The sequence below is a fragment of the Pieris brassicae genome, chromosome 10 (assembly GCF_905147105.1).
Source record: "Pieris brassicae chromosome 10, ilPieBrab1.1, whole genome shotgun sequence".
NCBI classification, from domain to species: domain Eukaryota; kingdom Metazoa; phylum Arthropoda; class Insecta; order Lepidoptera; family Pieridae; genus Pieris; species Pieris brassicae.
In genome coordinates this window covers 16,390,520-16,416,155 of record NC_059674.1, presented here as the reverse complement: position 1 = coordinate 16,416,155, position 25,636 = coordinate 16,390,520, and the positions used below count along the sequence as shown (strand labels likewise).

The 25,636-nt window shown below is 32.0% G+C and overlaps 1 protein-coding gene across 3 annotated transcripts in view; it reads right to left on the bottom strand.

Annotated features, from left to right (window-relative positions):
* Positions 1-25,636, bottom strand: part of LOC123715666 (zwei Ig domain protein zig-8-like) — a 136,577-nt gene that overhangs the window by 70,478 nt on the left and 40,463 nt on the right. For all 3 annotated transcript variants that reach the window (XM_045670887.1, XM_045670886.1, XM_045670888.1), the window contains exon 2: positions 11,097-11,131. The gene's annotated coding sequence lies outside the window, so the exon portion shown is untranslated. The remainder of the gene's footprint in view (positions 1-11,096; positions 11,132-25,636) is intronic.

Sequence of the window (25,636 nt, the reverse complement as noted above, 5' to 3'; positions counted from 1 at the left end):
AAATTAGAAAGAAACAGATGAGTGCTTATGCCAAAACAGAGTAAGATGTATTTAGTATGCGTTTTGATTGACTTTGATTTGATACCGCTTTTAGAGTCATTTAACGCCATTTTTTTCTTTCCTAAGCGTAGAGAAGGTAATGGCTGGTTACAAAGACAAAAAATGGCGATTTAAAAAACTGTCGAGAAGCTTTTTGGCCAGTTCTTCCCGTCTGTTTTACACCCTTGATTTTAAAACGGGCTGTGTAAATTAAGAACCATGTTTTTTACTGATGTTCATAAGTTAATTAATTTACGAAAATTATCATATTTTTATTACCGAAGCTACCTTCACACATTTTGACTTTGTGTAAGCGAACGCAAGTTTTACTAACAATCTGCCTATAATGCCTTAATTTATTCTTCATAAAAAAAGACATTTCACGCTAGATTTAATTGCAATCTGAATCCGCGTTTCATTACACCAACTAACATTAGATAAAAGTACTTTTGTACCCGAAAACGTCTCTAAAAGGAGGTATTCAACTGTTATCGCGTTCACTCAATCGGAATACTAATAGTAACGAAGTAATTAAGTCAAACCTCTGCTGCTGAATTGTATATGAAACGATAATAGGTGATTCTAAGGAAATAGGATGGCATTCTTATGCATACAAATTATAATTAGATGGAAATATGAAACGGGAATTATATTGTCACATTATCGTAACGGTTTAATTAAATTTGTATAATCTGATAATATACTATTTCGATATGTTATTTCTTGATGCATATTTAACCGGGGCTACAGCCCCAGAGCCTCCACATAAGGGGGGCCACCACAGAGTCTTCGAAAAGAAATGGTTTAAATTCCGACTAGTAAACAACTTTTTTGGATATTGTAAGGTTGGGAAGTGGAGCCGAATGAAACGAACGAAGTCTTGATTAGTAATAATGCGCGTTTATTAGTAATAATATTGATTAAATATGAATAGTACAATAGGTATAATATGTTATCTGTTACATCTCCCCCTTAGAAAGATAAAAAAAAATGTAATGTGGTTACAAAGATTACATTTTTTTTTATGTAACTTCACTTTTATAGGTGAATGAATATAATCATTATAATCCTAAAATACGTAGTAAATATTGTATTGATTACATTGCTTATGTACTAATAATAAAATTCACTTTCATTTACGATATATTTTAGTTCTATTTTTATGAACTAAATAAGGCTTTCCGTCCTTTAAGATTTCATATGATTGTTAAATACTTAAAGAATTTTCTTGGTTTAACAAAGTATTGGCTGAAAAACTCGACTGAAAATAATTGTTCATTTTATTTGAAAATAATTTGGCGCCAGGGGGCTTCTATTCCTTTGTTGCCTCGAGGCTTCCAGACCTCTCAATCCGGCCCGGTGCTTTGGTGGAAGCACCAAATCATTGTTCAGAAACGCATCATAAAAAAGTAACCGTGATGATCGCCAATCTTTGAAAGGAGATGGTACAAGAAAATAACTCTATCTATCTAAATTTGGAGTATCCAAGAGGGTTCGATTACCTGTCGAGTCATATTAAAATTTGTGCACAATCGGGGATCAAAACCATGGGATGGTAGTCGTACGCTGCTGACACTTGGCCAACACAGTACATAAAATAAAATATAATATACATTGTATAACATTATTACGCAAGATGAACTGCAAATACCTATACTCAGTTGGCTGAAACTTTGTCAATTACGTAAGAATGCAGATCTATTGTGTAATCGGGAACGCGAAGCAAGATTTACATAAAGCAGTAGATTGTTAAGGAATAATTTATCGATTCCTTTCTACCCTGCAGGTGTATTGCTCCTTTGTTAACTTAACTAAGAATTGTATTTCACTGATCCTGAAGTTACTTCGGCTTTGTATCGATTTGAGGCCTTTCCATGAAATTTACGTTATCTATCCCAAAAATCCCGTGTTAGACAAGAGGTATCTCGTATCACACGCCCCTGTTTTTTTAAATCTTGGACGTTTAATATTTCCTTTACCTTATGAGCTGTTATTAGTGCACAGCCGTGATTAGAACGCATAGCCTCACGTTTTACAGTCCCGCAACCTCTATTGTACACTTAGTTCCTCTGTAATATTTCCTATATTACTTTCCACGGTAGTAAGAAGATTAAAACGTAACAATAAAATTGTCATCAAATTAATGTTCTCGTAAATCGCACATAACCACGCTAATCACGAACTATTCTCAGTTTCAAGTATCTGTAGCAGTTTAGGCATCAGAAAATCCATATTCAACAGCTTGGCTTAAGGTTAAGTGGCTACATCGCATCCCCTCATCCCCGCATCGCTAGATTTATAATTAACCTTCTTGTATACTACCATGCTATAATTATTATTAAATTAACTTCATACGAGTTATGTTACTTAACCAAGGTTAATAATAAAAAACGCAAACAAAATGTGAAGATTAATCTTACACTCGTAGCAAATAAATAAAGTATTACATACTTTATTTCGCGACGCGTAACACGCCAATCGTGAACAAAATTATTATTACGTATTGGAATTAAAGAAATGTATCTTGTTTTTTTTTTTGGAAAAAAATGTGAGATAACAAAAGTCCAAAAGACACGAAGGCAGGGGAGTAGTGTTATTAATTTAAAAAATACGTCAGTTTTGGTATTGACAAAGGTACCATTTAGTTTTTCATACATTCATAAATTATAATATAACCTCTTGTTTCCGAGAATGTACAATAGATGAACATCGCTTATACTGTTCATAGGTAACATATGTGTCATTTAGTTTTACATAAATAAGTCAAGCTATAGATTTTTGTTAGTCCAGCATCCCTAACCTTTTGTTAGTTATAAGCGAAGTGTTTAATTTACTTAAACATCCCCAACAACTGACAATAAACATAGGTTTCGATTATAAAGTATATACACGATTTTAACATAATCCTGTCTTAATGTTTACTTTACCGATGTAAGTTATTGCGAAACTGTGTTTGTAAATGGCTCTGTAAAGTGAGCAGTGCTGAGTGACAGTGACATTGACAAGACGACAGTGATTTGGTGTCTCGTTCGTATAACGTATTCATTCTGTGTGATACTGGTAATAGGATAAACGATTGCATAAATCAAATTATTGTACTATAAAATATAAGAATATGTAAAAAAATGATGACGGTGATTAGCCCGTTTATTTAACTGTTTCTTAGTTATATTTAGGACATAAAATGTCGTGTAACTTACTTTAACAGGAAACTTTTCAATGATAGTAGCCTCATGTTACACAGCAAGAACATGTTTTCGCTTTATCTGTAACCATAGCCTAACGGAAACGAGTCCCGGAACATCGTTTTAATTTCGTCTGAATATGGGCGAAGGAAATTATGTTATTAACAATGCCATACTACACAATTTAATCCTCTATATGTAACTCAATTAAATTTCTACATCCTTCAAATTTAACACCATGTTAAAAGCTGTTTTGTCCCTGCCCTTTTAGACACATAGAAATAAAAAATAGTAGCAGCTCCGACAGACATTGTCCTGTACCTATACAATTCTTTTTATAAAAATCTGTCGAGCCGTTTAGGAGTTTATTTACCAACACATGCATAGAAGATTTATATATATACCAGCTGTTTATTTGCTGTATATATAAATAACCTAGATACCAACTGCAGCGCCATCTGCCGGGCTGATTTGTGAATCTACAAGTTCGCAAGTCATGGGCGTAGAGCGGGTAAGAATGTTTAAGGCTGTTATTAAGGTTACGGGTTCGATTTCCAGCGCAGCCATTGTTAAAGACGGCGAATCCTGCCTCTAATAATACCCCAGCATTGCCTCAGCATGTAAGATGTGTCACGATGATTATATAATCATACTTAATAGGTTATGTAAATATGTAATAATTTTTAAAAAATGTCAAAGCAACGACGCTGTTAAAGGAACTAAATAAAACAAAAGCCTTTTTAACCTTAACCACAAAACATAAAAGTTAAATAGGAAATACTGCTTATAGGTAAATAAACAACAATATTGCCTCAGACTTTTGAAGATTTTTTTCCTAATAGGCATGAAATTTATTAGGCTTTTGTAGCCTTTTGTCTAAATTTAAGATGTAAGGTCCTGACGACGTCTTCCTTATACGACGTTGTTAAATGCGTTAATTTTATCTACTAATATGTTTGTCATTGTCCTGATTTATACATATTGTGTTGTATTTGTCTACTTAGCTAACGTTGTGCTGTCATGTTTTGCTTTGTATCATATTTTTATCAGTGAAACTTTTTGATAATTTTATGTTTAATTTTTTACTTTTGATTATATAGAGACGTATCTGTTTTGTTTCCTAAATAAATAAATTCATATAAAGAAAAGCTTAATGGACGACCGAGAGTCGCACGCTAACACAAGTTACATACATAACAATTCAGTATTAAACAGATTATGACAGCTTAGCCCTGTTATCTTTCCGAGCACTTCACAGCATCTGTTACGGTAACCGCAATAACTGTGAAATGTGTTGAACAAATAAACCGTTTAAATCCTTAACCATTTCATTTGTGGAAATGAGTTTCAACGCATAATCGGCAAGTACTTTGTCTTAATGTAAAGTAGATTTATTGTCAATGCTATCTTGTACATGATTTTGGTATATACGTATGTTAAAAATACATGATCTTAACGTGGTATTACAATATCGGATAATAATAATTATTAATAACAATTTTGTATACAAAAAAATATGTATGCGTGTACTAGTACACACGTAAACTTCTTTATGACCTTATTTTTCGAAAAATCATCTACTAATGGCTTCGAATCTCTTCGACTCAACCGTGGTAGGGACAAGAAAAAGATGTCGCGTAGCGGATAAATGTGACGGTTGTAACATATAGGCAGAAACGCAAGTTTGATTTTGTGAAATAGTAGAGAACATAATAGAACATTTCAGGCATATTTTAGGCAATATAATCTTCAGAGAAGCTTCAGGAACCCGTGAAAAATGTATAAAAAAATATTTCACTAATAACTTTTTACAAAAACATATGTGTTATATTTCACCACACAAATATATATGGTTAACAATATTCTTAACCTAGTAATAATAATGATTAAAATAGATAAATAGAGAACTTCAACAAATTTAAAAAGTTTGATCCCTGTGGCAGTGTACTTTAATGCCGGCAGCATTTTTTCGCTGTATTGCGATCCGTATTCTTTGATATAATATATAAAATATCTTATGAAAAAACAAAGTATCCCACCTTCGAAGTGATAGGTCTTGTTATACACAGGACTCAGGAGACTATTCTTAATACATCAATAAAGTTCTTACAAATATAACAAAATTCGTTTATGATAAAAATCTCATTAAGAAATAATAGTTCAGTTCGCAACAATATCCAATGAACCCAATAAAATCCCACACTCAAAAGTAAATACTTTATTTAATATATAAGCTGGAAGTTTCTTTTTATCGCTGACCGGGCATTGTTAGCAAAATTCTTAATTCAATGTTTTTCCCACATCCTTTCTATCACGTTTAAGCACAGTTATAAAATTTCCACAACCTCTGTCATTGAATTTAATACTCTACTGTTTATGTGATTAAGGTTAAAATCCTTTGAGGTAGTATATGTAAATTTTGGGACGCGAAAACATTGGTACTTCGCTTACGAATTCATATTATTGTTTTCGGGATAAGAAGTGTTTGTCATGAATCTTGTGTTTTCGTTTCATTTCGTAAAATGTGTTGGATAATTGTCTCTTAATGGAATTTGAATACTCGGGTACAAAATTAAAAATCAAACTTTCTTTTTACACCCCCAGAAATAAAATCAAATCTTTTTAACCGTATTAGGATTTTTTATAAAGGGCGGTTTTTGTATGTAGAAGTTTAAATCTCTATATAAGTGTTCTTAATATGATCTTATATACAAAAGAGCATTCAGACTAACTACATCCCGAGTAAATACTTTACAGCACATACATGTCAGAATTATTTTGTCGATAAAGTTGAGATTAGTAAAATTTTGATCTTGACTCTCACATTAGTATTGATAGGATTTTTTATCAAACGACTGCCCGACAAGTTAAATGTGAACTGTAATTTAAATTCTTTACAGTATTAATAATTTCATGTAGGTTAAATAGTTAACTAAATGGTAAATTATACGTGTAATATTTCACACAGCGTGTTTCCAGTTCCTTTTTTCAACTTCCGGTAGTACCGTTCAGTATAATATATATTGTAATTATACATAAACTTCATTAATACGTACATAAGCTAACTACAATAGTGAATACGACACATTATTTAGTAGTACTATTTCTAATGTATAACATTTGTATTTTTTTATTTGACAGGCATCAAATACCTGAGAAATGAGCTTTTTTCCAAACAGATTAAAGTTATAATTTATTTAACAGTTTTGGTCCAAGACAGAAAAGGCAATGAAAGCAAGTTTTTTAAGTTTTAATTAGCAGAACAAAAGAATGAAATGGTCATTAAAAATAACGAGCTTTTCTTAAGCTGAATCTAAAGTTCTCTAAGCTTTTAAAATTGAAAAGCTCAAAATTAAACAGGAGCAACTTTAATTATTGTTTATTAAATCGACAGTTACTTTGATGATCTTATTAATTCATAATACATTAACAATACGTATGTTTAATTATGAATATGTATGTTTAATTATGAGTCTTTTTTTTAATGTGTTGATTACCATTCTATAAGTCCGCGTTTTAGAATTAGTTAAGGTGTTTAGCAAATACCTACGCATTTTAACAGTGCATATAGCTCGTAATAAATTGGGCCAGCTACACTTCTTAGTAACATTAAATTTAAATTAAAAAAATATTACAGAAATCACTTTATATAACTTCCTTTATATTAAGATCATTTATACAATAAATTAATAGAACATTTTTAATTGTAATAATTTTACTTTTCACACAACGGTGTACGCAAATGAAAACGGTATGTCTTCATAAGACGCCATCTACATTTATAGCTTTTAATTACACTTTAATTGTTTCATTATAAAACCTCTTCCCTGTATTAAATGGACAATTTCAAATATTCACTGATTATTCTAAATAGAACAATATCCTTTTAGAGACCCTGTCCTTATTGAGAGACATTGTGATTTAATAGAATTTTTGTTTACCTAACAACCGTTACAGCATTATTCAACTAGAAGAACCCGGTCTGTGAGTCTGGTTATGATAAACCCAAGAACTAGGTTGCCTGTCCTACGCACTCATGACTATTTGACTTAGACACATTGACAATTTAAAGCCTATAAGATGCTTATGATGTTGCATAGTGTTGGCATTCTAATCCAACAAATGACAATATCTAAATGACATTACGATGGTATTATCTTACTATATTATCTCTGACATACATCTTAATATATATAAATCTCCTGTCACGATATTTGTCCGCGATGGACTCCTAAACTACTTAACCGATTTTAAATTAAATTGGCACACCGTGAGCAGTTTGGTCCGACTTAAGGGATAGGACAGCTTAGATCTTTAATTATAGTCGCAATTTTATTTTATTGCAAATTATTTGTCTATAATTAATTGACAGTCACAATTATCTGTTAACTCCAAAAGATACTAACAGATGTCGATACTTTTCGACTGGACTGAGTAAGTAATCAATAGATGGCACTGTTATGGAAAACCGACAAACGTGTTATTGAGAGTAAAGTGTAAATTAAATTTATTTTGTAGTAAACGAAATACCGTGAAATTCAATTATTTCTCCTTTTTAAATTTTTGGTGTTAGCATAGCCAACCACGTGTTACTTAGACCGAAGTGTAAATCTAATTCAAATTATAGTGACAATAATACAGTGAAATTATTCTTTCGTGTCACGGTATTAAGGCTAACTAAAACTACATTAAGGAGAAACGAAGTTCGCGGGGGCAGCTAGTATATTATATATTTTTATAACTTTATTAAGTTCAAAATTTTTATTCTAAAAAATAACTGAATCATACATAATTATATTAAAAACATAACAAAAGAGTTTTGATAAAAGCGAAAATTAAATGCTGCAACAGTTGCTTCCAAACATCTTTAATTAAAAATAAATTATTAAAATTGGGATCCCCAAGTCGCAGACTAATGGCGGGCAAACAAAGAAATCTCGATTGGCGAAGCAATTTGTGCTTTGATTAAAATTTATTGTTTCACTCACCTATTTCTGTCCTAATAAGTAAGTCTTTTCAACTGGTAATGGATAATCTCTTACGATGTTTCAGTTTAATTAAATGCGTATTTTATATGATATCGAATAAGAAATTGCATCACAAAAGTACCTTATAAAAATGAATCAGAGGCACTAGAACCTTCTTAGGTTTAGGCCACAGATTTCTGTATCCGCTTCATGATCATTTGTCAATCTAATAGGCAAGTACGTGATCACTGATCAGCCTCCTGTGCCCGACACATGCCGTCCACTTTTTGGGTCTAAGCCAAAATGGTTTCCTCACGATGTTTTCCTTCACAGTTCGACCGAATGTTAAATTCGCACATAGAAAGAAAGTGCATTGGTGCACAGCCGGGGCTCGAACCAACGACCTCAGAAAAGAGATTCACAGGCTGAAGCCGCTAGGCTAACACGGCTCGCCACCGTGCCTTATACTAGTTTCAATAACTTTAATGACAGTCTAACAATCTTATTCAGAATATCTCTCAACTATTCTAAAAATAACATAATTTTATACAGTATCTTCAATGTTTGTACTAAATACTGTTTGAATTCTGCTTTGAGATTTTACGTAGCTAATGTTAGAATTGGGTATGCAAATGGCTTTACAAAACTGAACCAAGCCGATGCATGATAACCGCACTTTATCCGTAGTGACAATTCCGATAACGCGAGACCCAAATCACGCACAAATGATTTGCCTGAATAGTCGTATCTCTGATATATGAATACGAAATAGCACTCCTGAGGTTTCGTCTCCATGGCAACGTTCGTTAGGGCAATAACCATTGTTCGATGTCGGTAATTCATAATTTCATTTTGAACGTAATGCTTCATCGGTGTCTTTAGTACAGTTTTCAGTCAAATAATGCAACCGAGGTTAGTTACAAATATAAATAACCTAGTAAAAAAGTTTAGCGTGTACTAGTTGTCTTTCGTGTCCATATACACCTCCTCTATGTTCTAGAACCATGCCTTAAATTCCGTAAATTCCTTTCTATTTTCGACATATAGCACGCAGAGGTACTGATAACTTTGAGATGGTTGTGGCGATCGGTACAGTGGAAGGCACGAGACCCCGAGGTCGATGCCTTACTCGTACCTTAGTATTCGACGGGTGCTGAGACATGCTGAAGACAGGGGGGAATGTAGGGGTCGTGTTACGACCTACATTAATGTACAACGCGGCTTAAACGAAAGAAATTCTAAAATATTTTCTCGCATTTCGCGCTGAAGGCAACATAGGTTTGTAATGTTAAGCCTCTACTAATTCTGTGCTACTTAGATATGCAGTTGACGGCCTTGAAATTAGATTTTCGGTACTGCAATATATACAGATTAGGGTAAAAAACCGCGTTCACCGGGGAAGACGAGGACCTTTACTTCGTACTTCGCTCACTCCAGTGAGCTTCCGTCCTGCCCTTCAGGCGATTGACCACCCTGCGACGGCCCAAGCCGAGGTTCGGGTCTCACAGGAGACGCCCTTGCGCTAGCCGCGGGATAAAACACCATTCTGGGCGAGCTACGCTCGCCAAAATAGCCCGAGCTGAGCTGTAAAGGCCCTTAAGGCCGACAGCGAGATTCCATTCAAAAAAATAATATAAAAAAGCAATATATCTGCTATCTATAAGTATACTATGTGGACGGTAAGCGTATTTTTTTCATTTAGTATACATCCAGCCCCCATCGGATTTGTCATACAGATACTCCTTTCATATTTAATGGTTTTTATACATAGAAATAGACAATACCAAAGCCTCAACCTTGTTTATCGATTTAAGTAAAATATAATGTTTAAATGATGAGTTGAAGCGCTATAGTGAACAATAATCTATTCATAAACACTGGAATATCTTTTCTTTGTTATTTTAAAAACAAAAGAATATCGATACATTGTTACAGCTTTTAGCAATGAAAATATGTTGTGTATATTCGGTATAAATTTTTTGACAAATAGACATATGTTTTTTTAAGACTTCAAAAAACCCGAAGGAGGTTTTTAATTAAACGTGTATGTATGTATTTTTTTTTTTGTAAAACCTCAGTTTCTTTTTAACATTAATTAGTTTTCACTGGAAAATAGAAATTGACAATTTATGTTTATTGAGTACGAAGAAAAAGTAATTTGCTAATTGATTAAGTACTTTAATATCTTAATTTCTCTAACTTGGTCCTGGTCCCGGCTTAAAATAAAGGTTATTACAGATTTTTCATTTTTTGTTATTCCAACGATTAGTATTTCGTTTCTCTACAGTATCTTTCGCTATATCTGAACTTTCATTTACACTTATAGTAGGTACTTAAACAATTACCGCCCTTTTATGTTTATTTTACGACCTATTTTTGCGTAACTCACGTTTCTTGTTGTAAGTGAAATAACTGAAATGTTCAGTCGTATTTTTTTACTTGAAATGTGACCCTTTTCAACATTGCATCTTAAAATGTCGAGGTCATAGATTGTACTATAAATATATAATAGAAATCGTTACAACCCATACAAATACCACATGGATTTGGTACTTAAGATTGGAAATAGTCCGAAGAGAAGAACTAGTTTCCTTATTATCAAAACCGGGGAACCTTATAGTCCTTATTTATGATAACTAAATCAGATTAATTGCGCTCTATTAAGAAAGTAATATTTCATCTCTTTCTATCATAACGTTTTCACGCTGTGATGAAAAGAGACAAATGTCTTTAGTTCAAACGGTTCAATTGTACTGATTAAATTTATATGTAAAAGTAAAATTTTACTGATGACACTGAGATGTGAGTATACAAATTATATTTAGTTATATATAAATAATAATATTTGCTAGTGTTTCATAGTAAGTTGCATGGTTTTAAAATAACATTAATAGTAAATACTTACTGGGTGCATAACGAACGAGTTTCAAGCTGATGATCCTGAAAAGAAACCAAATTTTAATCCTTTCTGGCAAAATATATACAATTTTAATTTCATATTATGTAATATCTCGGAATAACAAACTCCAATTATTCATGTCAGAGCAATGGCGCTTGTGTCAGCTGCCATAATCATTATGTCACAGAGCTCTTAAATTAACATTATTACTTGTGTGTGTTCTTTGATTTGCGTATGTTACTAGATCTACAAATTAACAGACTGTTTGATAGTCTGTAGTAATAGTAATTATTATTTATTTCGAAGCAATGGTGTTGGTGTGCTATTGTCGTTTTAATTTAATAACATTAAAGTCAAATTTGTTCAAAACCCTTAGTAGTTATTTGATTTGTTTAAGTTCCTTGATCTTTAAATTAACGGCTATTCAATGATCGATAATAATAAAGGTTCCATGGTAATTTATATTATTAAAAGTTATTCATCATAACTATAAAACTTAAACACAATCAATATTAATGTAATATTTGTCACTCGTTCTTATGACTGCCGTTTGACTCTTGAGTCGATTCGGGTTCAATCGCGAAACGAGGACACGAAATGTCACGAAACTTGTTTATCACAAATTTGGGAAAGTCATTACGACAACTCACAGAACTTCAAGTACAACACTTTAAACACAAAATGTCACACTACTACGAATAGAAATGATAACAAACAAGTCAAAATCTTCCCTGGTATGCCACCTAGTTTCAAGTAGTGCTAAACAGTCATGCAACGTACAATGAGTACAAGAAATATAATAAAAAAGTAAAACAAATATACTTAAATGGTCCTGGATGCGCAAATGAAAGCTCTTGGGTATTTTGTTTGTTTATTCTGAGAATGGATCAATATGCTATAACCGCATATCAATCTTGCTGATCAATTGAATCGATTCAAGTACGTTGGAGCGTGACGCGGTCTAGCAATCCAGTACTGTAATTAGTTCCTTAGCTGATTGGTGCACACAAGTGAATTACATACATGAAAAAATTCCTTTTGGATTACTAATTGTATGTTAAATATAAGTTTCGACTCAGCAAGAACTTTGAGATACATATGATTTATTCAACTTAAGTTTTGTATAAAACGAATTACATATACATTATTAACAAAATATGTGTTACTTAGAAAGATTTATAAATGGATTCATTCATTGCACGTGTACAAGACAAAAACAAGTCTAGATTAGAAGTCCCGAACCCGAACATTCATTTTGGATTTTATTGCTTTTATTTCGGCGAATTTCAAGTAAGTCGTCATTAAATTTTGCTAACTACGACTTACGGGGTCTCCTTTTTGAAGTTTGAGTTATAGAGTATAAATATGTATATAACCAAGACTTTGTAGGGAAGTAACGTTTTGTTCGAGTTACAAAGTCTAAATAATTTGAGATATATGGGGATAATATGGGGTATATTTAGGGATTCAGCGGAAGGGCATGGCAATTTTTTTCAACTCACTAAGAATATAGATTCAATGAGGTTGGCGTTATAGAGCTTCCATTGTATTATACAGCAATTTTGTTGTCCTGCAATCTGTCCATTATATTTTTTAATCTTGGTATCGCACTGGTCTATCTAGTCATGTATTAAAATTCAAATTATTTACCGCAAAGTAAACAAAAATTTAAATTAAACCTTTGTGAATTTAAATTTCGACCCGTTAAACCATCAGAGACAGCGCAGGTGCATACAGCGTTCTTTACACAATTTGCATGCGACAGTTCAAACAGCTGTAACGATACTGAAAGCATAAATCGAAATTTTATTCGCCTTAAATGAGGAATCTAGATGAGACTGAGATGGCAAAAATGGAATATATATTTATGTGAAAGCCTAAATGCTACGTAGCATTATAGTCATACTTTCTGGCTTCTTGCAAAACACTAAAACATAGTTTTTATTGTCGTCAGTTATGAAGGAAATTATAAATGCTGTCCCGAAATAGAAAATGGAATTTAAAACCCTTATGTTTATTTAGTGGGAAGAAAAAGTTATTTGCTAATCAATTACGTGCTCAAATATCTTAAATTCCATTTACTTCTCATTGCATCTCTCGGCTTAAAATAATCTAGATTATTAAAGATTTTTCATTAAAATATTATTTTCATTCATATCATTCATTCTATTCTAATCTTCAGTATTATGTTTCTTTGTAGTATACGTACGCCATATCTCAAGTTTCATTTACACTAGTTAGTAGTAGTTTCATAGCACTTGAACAATAACCTTTCATGTTTATTTTACGACCTATTTTTGTGTAACTCCTAATGTAAGAAAAATAACTGAAATGTTCTATTGTATAATTTATAACTATAACTTTATCTCTAAATGGAAATTAACGCAGCCCACTGAAATATTTCCAAGCCAATCCGACTTAAGGTCCTTAAAAGCTCACTTGTTAGCCCTCTGGCATTGTCCATAGTAAGTATCACTCAACACCAGGTTAACCTCCAGCCCATTTATTGCTAGTTATATAAAAAAATAACACAGGCATGATAGATAGGACTTTAATATCACAGTTTATTAAGAGTTACATAAACCATGATATAAATCAAAACCAGTCTTAAAAATAAACTCACAACTTGCGAAACTACATTATCTGTAACGAAGATATTTTAAGTCGGACGCGTATAAGTGATTATAATTATTATGGCTGTCTTTATGGGTTGTGTTATCTTACCTTAACTATGTTTGACGTTTATCTCTGAGTATTCTTTTGTTTCACAATTTACGCGTTAACCTTAGCTGCCCAAGAGCCTGGCCTAGCCTTGCGTGCGTATCTCAACCCTGGTAGTACTTCGAAACACTAGAATGTATTTTTCAACGAGCTCGTTAAGAGTCGTGCATGAGGCGTGCGCCAAGCTAGCACCGCTGTCTGAGCAAAGTGCGTAACTAATATTTAAAATCAAATATAGCTAATTAATTAATTATGATACCTAACGTGAAAAGTAGGAGTGGCTGTAGTATGTCATCATTCCTAAGTCATAGGTTCTATCCCTTGAACTTTCTTTGTGCGGATCCAACAACATGAGGAAAGCAAGGGCGTAGAACGCAAGAGAAGAACTGACAATAAACTCTCCGCCCCTCTTTTTAATCGCCAAGTTTTTTTTGTATTACACAACTTGTTTCTGATTTAAAAATAATCAAACTGGTGCATTCTGGAGCAATAACCATAAGGTTGTAGCGACACTGGATTATTATTATTAATAATTCCTTAAGTCACTTGAGAATAATGTGCTTTTCTGGTGAAATATTTAAGTACTATATATACTTTACGTGTATTATTAGTATAGTATTCCCAAGAGATGGGTTAAATAAAACGTATGAAACAGATTTCCAGTCACAACTCACAGGATTTTAATTATAACAGCGGACCAACTTTGCGGTGCGCCGGCCCGTTACGTAAAAAAGTTACGAAACTCGGTTTTAAGAGAAACTTATTTGGTTTCATTACCAGCTGTTTGCTTTCAATATTTACTGTTATTTTTCAAATAATCTTTATTATGAACCATTGCTTTACACAATTAAACAAAGCATACGTTTGCATCTACATTTTTTTGATAACATATAGGTTTAATTATAAATTGCATAACCCAATATTTTCTAACACTCATAATAATAAAGAATACTCTATAAATTATGTTACCCATGATTTGATTTAGCATTAAATTTAATCATTTATGCTTATTATATATTATACATGGTATAAATATTAAAGACACAAAGTCACAGGGTCCAAACTTTTTAAATTAGTGTTAAATTTTGTTTTTATTAATTTTTATTATTATTACTATGTAGGCTATGAAAATTGTAAATACTGTTTATTTGATTGTTATCTTTAAAATAAATACTTTAATAATAACAAAAATAATTAATTGTATATACATTTTAACCTATTGAAATTAATATATTGATTATTTATTTTACCTTAATGTTATGAGCGGCTTCTTAAATCTGAACAACCATCTCAACTAATCATCAGCCAATCGATGCTTCGTCTTGTTGTTCATTTATTTCTATTTTTCCTTGATATTTGTATTCGCTATTCGCATTCTTTTATCGTATATTATTAGACTTTCAATTCTATCAGGAATTTTCATTTAACATTAATCCAGCGACACGAGTAAGACATTTTATATATGAGAGCAATATTAGTACTTAAGCTTGGAACTTTCAACACAGGCCGTGTCTGCTATCAACTAATGGATATTTATTTCTATGTGCGCAACTTAACAAAAAAGATCGTGAAGTAACCGGTATATTCTAATATGAAGGACATAATAATTTAACGCTAAGACCCATAAAGGCATGTACTATAATTACAAAACGTGTATTAAACCCAAACCTAGTAATTACAATTTTCAATACAGTATTTACAATTTTTCAAATTTAAAACTTTTTATAAATGTTTAAATTTTCTTTTCATTGCTTTTTAATTATTAAATCAAGGTTGAGCCATTTTGTATAAAGCAGAGTAAATATGAAACTATTTAATAATGATAAAATCAGATATCGTTTACTATTTCTTACACATGAATATTTTATCGTTAAAAGCTTTTCAAGAGGTCTATTTCTAAGGTCCAACCCGTCGGGATCTTTGACGGACAAATCGAATACATTTGGGCTGGGATTCAAATATTTCAAAGATATTTCGCTTCAATGAATGTTATTATTGAGAATCATTGTGATTGATTGATTTTAGTTAGAAGTATAGGAATTATTTTATTTAAATATTATAGCTATATGAGGTAGAAGAAAAATCTAATCTGATATTGTAATGAATAATAAAAATTATCGAAGCCTTTATAAAAATATTTTTACCGGGAATTTGTCACGTAAGGCCGCTATAAAATATATATCACGTATAGTCAAAGACAACATATATTTTAATTAAGTTATATTACACTTATGAACGACAAAAAATATGAAATACTCCCAATTCACATTTACTGTCACTTGTCAAATCAAGGGCGTAGAACGAACGATGAGAACTGGAAACTCTCCACCACTTAATAATTCCCAATTATTTTTACTCTTCAAGACACTTGTCAGTCCACATAACGTAAAATAAAGTAATATAATAACATAGAATAAAATAATAATAACGTCGGAAAAATTTAAAATTATGTAAATAATTATAAGTTTATAATAATAATACATAGCTTCAATCCGTTTAAAATGTGTAAAAGCCATGTTAACAAAAGACAATACTAATATATTGCTGCTTTAATAAAACAATAACGTCATTATGTTTTGTGTGCTTAATTGCCTAATCATAATGCATGAAATTTAGTAAAATTCTAATGAAACCATATAGTTTACTAAGATCTGATATGAAGCCCATTATTTATTTAGGACATTTGACACTATGCTACTGACTTTTTTATTATACATTTATTTTACAGAATAATACATACAAAACCTTTGAAGATCACAGTGGTTTGTACTAAAGTAACAATAGCAGTCTTGTCAAACTAAAACGTAAGTACCTATACAACTTTAGAAAAAGAAACTTTAAAAAGGCTCTTTATATGTAATTAATTTATCAACAATTTAAATTGTCTAACTCCACCTGACTAAGCATTTGTGTTGGGACGAATTCGTGCGAAACACGAAACTCCGTCAAGATATTTCGTTATTTGTACCCTTAAAAAGATACCACTTGTCCCTTACTCAGAGATAAGCTGAAGCTTTTCACAAATGACAAATTGCAAAGATCACTCAGTGTCTGTCCAAGCTCGAACCACCTTCAGTGCTATATTTTTCAAAGCAAGATTGTAACAGTATGCTTGATTTATACCCGCCTTATTTTGGCACGATATGAGATTAGGACTGTCTGGGTTGGGCACACATTTGTCACATTTTTAGTTACTATAGTCGAGATAATAGTTTGTCTTTTAGGCATAAATTTTGTAAGTTTTTCAAATTATGAATTATCTAAGGAAAACTGGATACCTAACGAAATAAAAATTGAAATCGATTTTAAACAATATGTTTAAGTTATACCATCAAAATATTCTTCTCAAATCTGTAATTATTTTTTTGTATGTATCAGCAAACGCACAGATGGCTCACCTGATGTTAAATGATATCGCCGCCAAACACATTGCCAGAGAATACGGTATTTTCTTGAAGGAATTTCGCAAGACATAAATGTTTGTTCCCAGGATCCAGCATAAGATCTATGTAAGAATACTGCAAACAGCTAACTTTGTGAAAAAAAAAACAAAACCCATTTTCTACGCCCGAAAGGTTCAATAGAATTCTTATCACATTCCAATTCCAAATAAAAACCCTAAACACGAATATCCTTAGTTACGTTATTCGTCTAAAACGATGACGTTATTTATAACCTACGCGTTGTCTTTCCATTACATTAGGCGAGTGTTTTTCGCAAGAAAGCAATTTTCCTGAAACTTTATGTATCTTCTAGTGTATGACGAATGGTGCTGATAGAAGAAAGAATACTATATAAAATCTTAGTATGATTTTTAAATTCTGGATGCTGGTAGAAATTTTTGTGTTAAAGGCATAGAAAAAATATGAGAACTATGTTACATCATACTAATAATAATAACACTTTATTTAAATCACAATTAAAAGAAAATTAAATAAATAAGTGTAAATAAATAATATTGTGGTTATACTTTTAACAGTTTCTTCCATACAACGAAAACATAAAAAACACGATACATAACTTAAAACTACTCCTTAATATAAAAATATATAAATACATACTCTAAATAACCGAGGTTTTCTTGGTATAATGGTTTAATTTGTTCCTTTAATGTAAATTTAATCTGCGGCCGCTTTCTATACTCGATATATAATTTAAAATTATTTCCCATACAAAATGTTTGCGATCGAGCAATCGATCGACAATCTACATTAAAATATGACAGTCCCTGTTTTGAAAACTTTGTAAATAAGGATATGTTTTAAATTAGCAAGATAACATTTAACTTTTTTTATATATGATATTGCGTTTTCCTGAGCTTGTTGCTTCAACTCTGGCTTTAAGTGAAATCAACAATTGCTCTAATGAAAATATTTAGGACCGGAATCGATCTAAACGACTGTATTTGGTAAGAAACATTAAGCAACCATTCTGAATATTTATTCGCATTACACTATCCGCCGATAATAAATAAGAAAGACTTCAATAATAATACTGGTAAATTTCTTTGTAATCCTACATTTACTTACTAGAACTAAAAGTCTTATATACTTTTAATAGTAGAATACATGTATTATATAACTTATTGACAGCAACATTTCCCATTCAACGCAGAATGGAAAGATGCATGCTTAATATAAGACTTAATATATAAGGGGATCGATGGACAACTTCAGCAATAACAAAACAAAAAAACAAACCTCAGTGACGTTTTACAAAAAAAGGAAACTTAAATGGAACTGGACTGGACATATAATGAGGACTAACAAAGAAAAATGGGCTAAGGATGTAATAGGTGGTACCCGAGGAACGGGAAAAGAAAACGAGGAGGTCAAATCAAGATGGGAGGACGATCTACCAAAAGTCGACAGACAACCTGGCCAAAGTGGTTGGTAATAAATTTATTATTTTTCTACGTGAATAAGATTTAAGAAAACTACTGCCTTATAATAATAGCATGTTATCTCACTCTGACAACTCTATGAATGAAGTTAATGAAAATATTGATATATTTTACAACAGTCTTCCTATTTACCGTAGTTTTGTTAAGGTTTAAAATTCTATTTAGTTTTAGGTTCTTACAGTTTTTTTCCTTGCTTATTTAATAATTTATATAATTGATGTGTATGTATGTAAAAATTGTAAGTAAGTAAATTGTAGTAAGTCATATTTTCTTGTATCTTTTAAACATGCATGTTGATAAATAATTACAGTGAACTTTTTTATCAGTTAAATTGTTTCCATTAACAATAACAATGTCTAAACTCCATCATCATAGTTTAAAGAACATACAGAATCGTCAGGATTTTAATAAAATTGATGTATCATTTTGTTAAAAGAACCGTTTAATCAAAATAAAGGATTTCGAATAATAAATAGGTCGACGTCAATACGAAATTGGAAGGAAATCGAGTCTGTTACCGCGCCACTGATTTGATGTAAAAACAAAAATGAGCGTTATTTATGACATTTCTTTGTATCACAGAATTTATGGGAGTTAAGGAAAATATACCCGTTCGTAATAAATGCGGAAACCAAAAATAATATGAGTATAGTCGAAACTTACTTATCGATATTGATGACAACTTTTCTATATAGTTAATCAAACTAATGCTACCACCGGCAATATTGGGGGATATTTTTTTACTATTTGCCGTATGAATCGGCGAGAGATATATGTAGTTTATTATATATTATAAATTACCAAGCTGGTCCAACTTTCCAACTTCGGCTGTACATTTATTTTTGTAAATATTATGGATTACTTTTCTTTTAGTGCCGCATGGAGCATTCGCTAGTTTTGAAAAATGTCAGCGTTGCGATAGCGCCCGTTTTGACAGTAAATATAGTAGTATTCAATTTCTGTTTTTTTATTATTATCATGGTATAAATCTCCTGAAGAGAATGTTGTACTTTTTTATAAATATTTGTGTATTGTAACGGGAATTGTTAATATTTCTCTTGTTCAAATAAATTGTCTATAAAAATGCACTCACATGTTGACCAATATATTGGTAAAACTTGTATGCCACTAAAAGGGCTAATGATTGATAATTTTAAAATCTTTCAGTAGTTATATATATTATATACCTATAGCATTTATATTATAGTTAATCATTAGAAGCGCGCGAACGTAATGTTAGCCAAAATGAGCCCTTTAGTTTTTCACACATTCATAAAATGTAATACAACATTTCAATAGCATCCAATAGATCGACTACACTTATATTATTTAGGTAACATAACTGTAAGATTTAAGAACCTTACAATAAATCAAGTTACTTTTTGTCAGACTAGCGTCTCTGACCCTAATGTTATGTTAGTTATAAGCTCAAGTTTTAAACGATTTAATCATTTAAATCGCCAATTGATACCCAGATTCAAACAAAGAGTTACATTTTTTTATCATACCTCCAACAACCGTCACGGACCTTAACTCGGTCCAAAACCCTTTTCCTTTATTCGATACCAATATACAAAAATAAAATTTTATTGGCGTGGTATAAATTAGTTATGTGGTGGCCACCACCGCATATAATTCACGTAGTTAATGCCGAATATAAATAAAAACATAAAAAACAGTAACACTACAACTTTTCAAATTAATTCAGACTTCTATTTTGAATGATAGGTCTAACAGGTTTATGTTTAAAGAAGTTTTTTTTTTCATTTTTACATGAGAAACATATATACAAACGAGATTCACGTCGCTATCAGCCGCTCTAATTTGAGTCGACTACGCTCATTAGGATATGTATCTTTAATGCCCCTTTGAATTGGTTAAACGCGCTAATATTACAAGTTTTAGACGGTAATTGATTAAATAATTGCACACGGTTGTCGAAGTTCAATCTTACAGTCTCAAGGTCACATCGTAAAGCGGTAGCCTTATTTATTAATTTATTCACACTTCGTTACCTTATACAAAAACAAACATATAAAAAAGCAGGTAACATAAGTTATTAGGCATCGGGCGGCCTTGTTGCTAACAAGCGATTTCTTCCAGGCAACCCTAATATCGAACAATAAAAAAAGAGACACCTACAGAGGGTAAAGTACAAGAAGTGCATAATAATTAATAAAAAAGAACTCAAAATAACATTTTTTTTTTGTAATAGCAGGCAAACGGGCAGGAGGCTCACCTGATGTGAAGCGATACCGCCGCCCATGGACACCCACATTGCCAGAAGGCTCGCAGGTGCGTTGCCGGCGAATTGGTACGCTCTTTTCTTGAGGGACCCTAAGTCGAATTGGTTCGGAAATACTTCACTGGGCAGCTGGTTCCACATAGTGGTGGTGCGCGGCAAAAACTGCCTTAGAAAACGCTCAGTTGTGGAACGACGAACGTCGAGGTGATACGGGTGGTATTTTGCATTTTGCCTTGACGTCCGATAATGAAACTCAGCTGCGGGTATTAGACCGAACAACTCTTCTGAACACTCCCCATGGTAAATGCGGTAGAAGATGTAGAGAGACCCAACATCTCTACGCAACGGATCTATCCCTTGGGGATCAAGCCGCACGGAAAGTGATTGGTCGTCGACGATTCGAACCGCTCTTCGTTGAACATGTAACACTATCTCTAACTAAAATAAATAATAATATGTATAAACAAAAATGTAAAAGCTAATCCAAAGTTTAATTAAGTCACAATTAAAATATATAACTAGCTAATTACGATACATGAGAAAAATTATCAAAAAGAAGATTTTTAAATAAATTTAAAGACTGAGCTCGTCTGATATCCATTGGTAAGGAATTCCATAGCAGTATACTTTGCACAGTGAGGGAGGAGTGATTGAATTCAGCTAGACTTATTCTCTGTAAAAAGAGAACTGCCAGTTTTTTTATGAATATAACTATATTTTCAATAACATTTTAGTAAGATACACACGTTATCTATTAAACTAATAAACTCTTAGCAACTTTACGAACCGAAATAACATCAAAATAAACCTTTCAAAGCAATCAAAGCAGATATTACTTTAAAAATTTCGGGTAAAACTTGGTAATACTTGTGAAGTATCCAACAATTTCAGCAAGTTTTGATTGAAGTTTTCGAACCCTGTTTGTTAGATACTTCGGATGGTTTGAAAACAAGCCAATTAACTACGTGAAAATATTACGGGGGTTTTAGAAAATAAACTTAGGTCAACTAAACTGTATGTGAGACTCCAGTATAACTACAGAGATATACGTTTTTAAAGCTTTTTTTTGCTGAACACCACCACTATGTCGAATATATATATATATATATATATATATATATATATAATATTTCAGAACCAATTCGACTTAAGGTCCTTCAAGAAAAGAGCGTACTAGGTCAAAATGCCCGCATCGCAATGTGAGTATCTATGAGGTATCACTTAACATCAGATGAGCCTCTCAATAAAAAACGGCAAAAAAAATATTTTTACTTAACTTTTATAAAAGCCAAAGGTAGTTCAAATCAGGCATTTCTTTTTTAAATACAGCAACTCCATCGTCCGTGGACTGTTCTGACTGGTATCATAAAAAAGATCTCTATTCGGATTGATAATTTTTAGTATAACAAAAAAAGCAAAGTGGCTATCTATGGTTTATTAACCTATATCAAAAAATTCACGGGTTTAGATTCAGTATGAATGGATGGATGGCGTGCAGTGGTATAAATATAATAAGCATAATGTTGTTCCAGCGATATAGAAGACTATGTCACAAAAAGTTTTTGAAGGCTACCTTTAACCCAAATGTTGCATTGAATCATAATATTTTCTATGCTAATAAATGGACTACACAGTCATTTATTAGACAGCCTAACGTTAGTTAACATAAAGGAAGTTGAAAAACTACTTTATATAAAAAACGAGTATTTAGTAATACATAACTTATTTCGGGTCTAATTATACTGTATAACCTTGGTCTTGCTATTACTTTCGAATTTAAAAGGGCGACTTACGAAAAACTTTTAAATGAAATATTTGGAACGATATCAATCGTTAGATGATAATAACGAAAGTGTAATAAAACACTGCCACAGGAATCAAATTTGTTTGAACTTTCTATTTATTAATTTTAAATAATTATATATTGCGATTGCTATTAAATTATGTAGGTTAAGAGATTTCAAATACTTATGATAATAATAAATTACGAAAGCAAAAAATTAAACTGTTCTTGTACAATGTATTGTAATAGAACTTGGAATCAATACAGCGTGAAACTTTCGATTTCTTTAGCACTTCTCTATATAGAAATAGCTCGCGTCAGAACAAACAGGAATGTTTGTTTTTGCTTGTGTAAACATTAAGTAACTCGGATAATATTGATAGGTAGAGCAAATAAATTCGTTGCCTGAATCCGAATGACGCCGACATCAATTCTTTCAGTTTCGTTTCGTTTATTATAAATGTAGCCTTATATTTTTCATATTATATAATAGATTACGAGTAAAGGAGTAATAGTATTTGTAGTAGTAGATTTTGTTTCCTTTGGAGTAGAATGTGAGAGTCTTGGGTGGTGTTAAAGTGCACGGACGCTAATTAAAGATTTAAGTTGGCGCCTGGTAGATAGTACTGGTAACCCCAGAGCTGGTTCCTCGCTCAAAGAATAAGTTTCGCAAGACATTAAGGAAATGCCACCAGCATTAAACGTACACTACCACCAAACTTTTAAAATTGGTTTTAATTTTCGATTTATCATTATTTTATAATTATTATTACTATTTAGATTAAGAATTTTGTGATAGTGTATATTTGTGAGTATGCAGAAATAAACACAGGCTTAGACACCGAATAGCACATGTTTAATGTGTTAATTTAACAACATTAACAATACTTTCAAAGTGTTGTCAATTTATCATTGTTTACTCGTCATAGACTTAACAAAAAATATTGAAAATTAATAATAAGACTAAGACGGGAGCCCAATACAATGAACCGACCAAATATCTCAAAACTAGACTCTGGACAAGCTGGAGATCATCATTATACGTACGATAATTTAAAAAATATGCTAATGAGCTGTTTTTTTTTAAATATGTCTATACCAAGACATCATGGAACATTACGATCTAGCCTAACTTAAGACTAATAGGTCATTTAAGTCTAACCTAATTTGCTAAATGATTTAACATAAGTAAGTTTCCAATAACACTACTTACAGTGTGTAGTATCTATTAAAGGGAAGACATTCGGTTCTTGTGTTCTAATTTTCACTCACTGATTAGTACTTAACACTAACGTACACTATTTCAATTGGTTTTGTCATGATAATGAGCAATTAAGTTTACGTATAGGTTATTAATTAAAATATAATAATCATAATGCAGTGTTTTCCAAAGCTAAAAAAGCACCTCAAAGGGCATAACGCGAGACCGACACGGGTGGCGTGGAGCGTGAAATTCCATTTTGCATTTATTATAAATGTGAATTTGCATAAAATTTTTAGTACATAACTCGTATGACAGGACTCGCTTTTATAACATCACATTATTTTTTACGTTCACACTTCACAGTCTTATATGAAGGAGAAAATGAATTTCACGTCTAAAATTTTTAGTGGATAAATGGTGATACATTTTTTTTTGTTAAAACTTGTTAATTTAACCCCAGTGTTAGGCGCGGCTTTCAAGCTTGGTTGTGCAGTGGAATCCCGGTTTTTGACCTTAGTGCTTAATTACTTACGGTGGAGGATAATATCACGAGATCAGCGGTGTCAGATTCAAAAGGTTGATAACTACAGATCTGTTGTACTATTTTATGAGGTTAATCTTTTTTTAGGAACAGGAGGCCAACGGGAAGAAGGCTCATCTGATTTTAAGTGATACTGCCACCCATGGGCACTAACATGGCCAGAAGGCTGGCAAGTGCGTTGCCGGCCTTTTAAGATTTGGTACACTGTTTTCTTGAAGGACTCTAAGTCCAATTGGTTTGGAAATATTTCGGAGGGCTGCTGGTTCCACAAAATGGTGGTGCGTGGTAAAAGCTGCTTTAATAGACGCTCAGTTGTGGCACGAAGGACGTCGAGGCGATACGGATGGTATTTTGTAGACTGCCTTTACGTCCAATTATGAAACTCAGCTGCAGGTATTAATCCGAACAACTCCTCTGAACACCCTCCGTGGTAAATGCGGTAGAAGATGCAGAGAGACTCCACATCTCTACGCAACGCCAGGGATAAAGCCGCTCGGATAGTGACTGATATAGTCAATATAATAATAGTCATTGACGATTCGAATCACTCTTCGTTGGTTCCGGTCAAGCGGAAGGGGGACTGAGGAGCTCCCACCCATAGGTGAGAACAATACTCCATGTAAAATATTTTTTCTTAATTTCATAAGGCATTGAGGGAAATATTTATAAATAAGTGTTAATTCATTATAATTTCGGTATTCATTTAAATGTATATCTATAGCTTATGAAGTGTTAATGTAAATTATTTTTTTCACAATTTCTTTAATAAATATACTTCATATTTTCCTTAATAAATATATTCTTTACTATACTCCTTTGCTCTCTCCTCACAAGTCTGACTAAAAAACGCAAGTATCCATAAAATATATCACATCAACAAACCACATAAAGTCAAGTACAAATAGGTTCAAACAAAATGGGCGACACGCCATCAAAGATTAACGAATTGGATATAAAAATCTCTATTGCTTTCTTTATTCGTAATTAAATCTTGACTTCAAAAAGAAGTTCTTCTCAAACCAAAGTTAATATACAAGAATTGTGAGACAGTAAATCTATTTTTATATTCTTTTTCAGACAAATGTATTTATTATCTTGATACACTTTGGCTGAAGTTTTCACTCCTTTTTCACAAAAAAATAGTTTTTA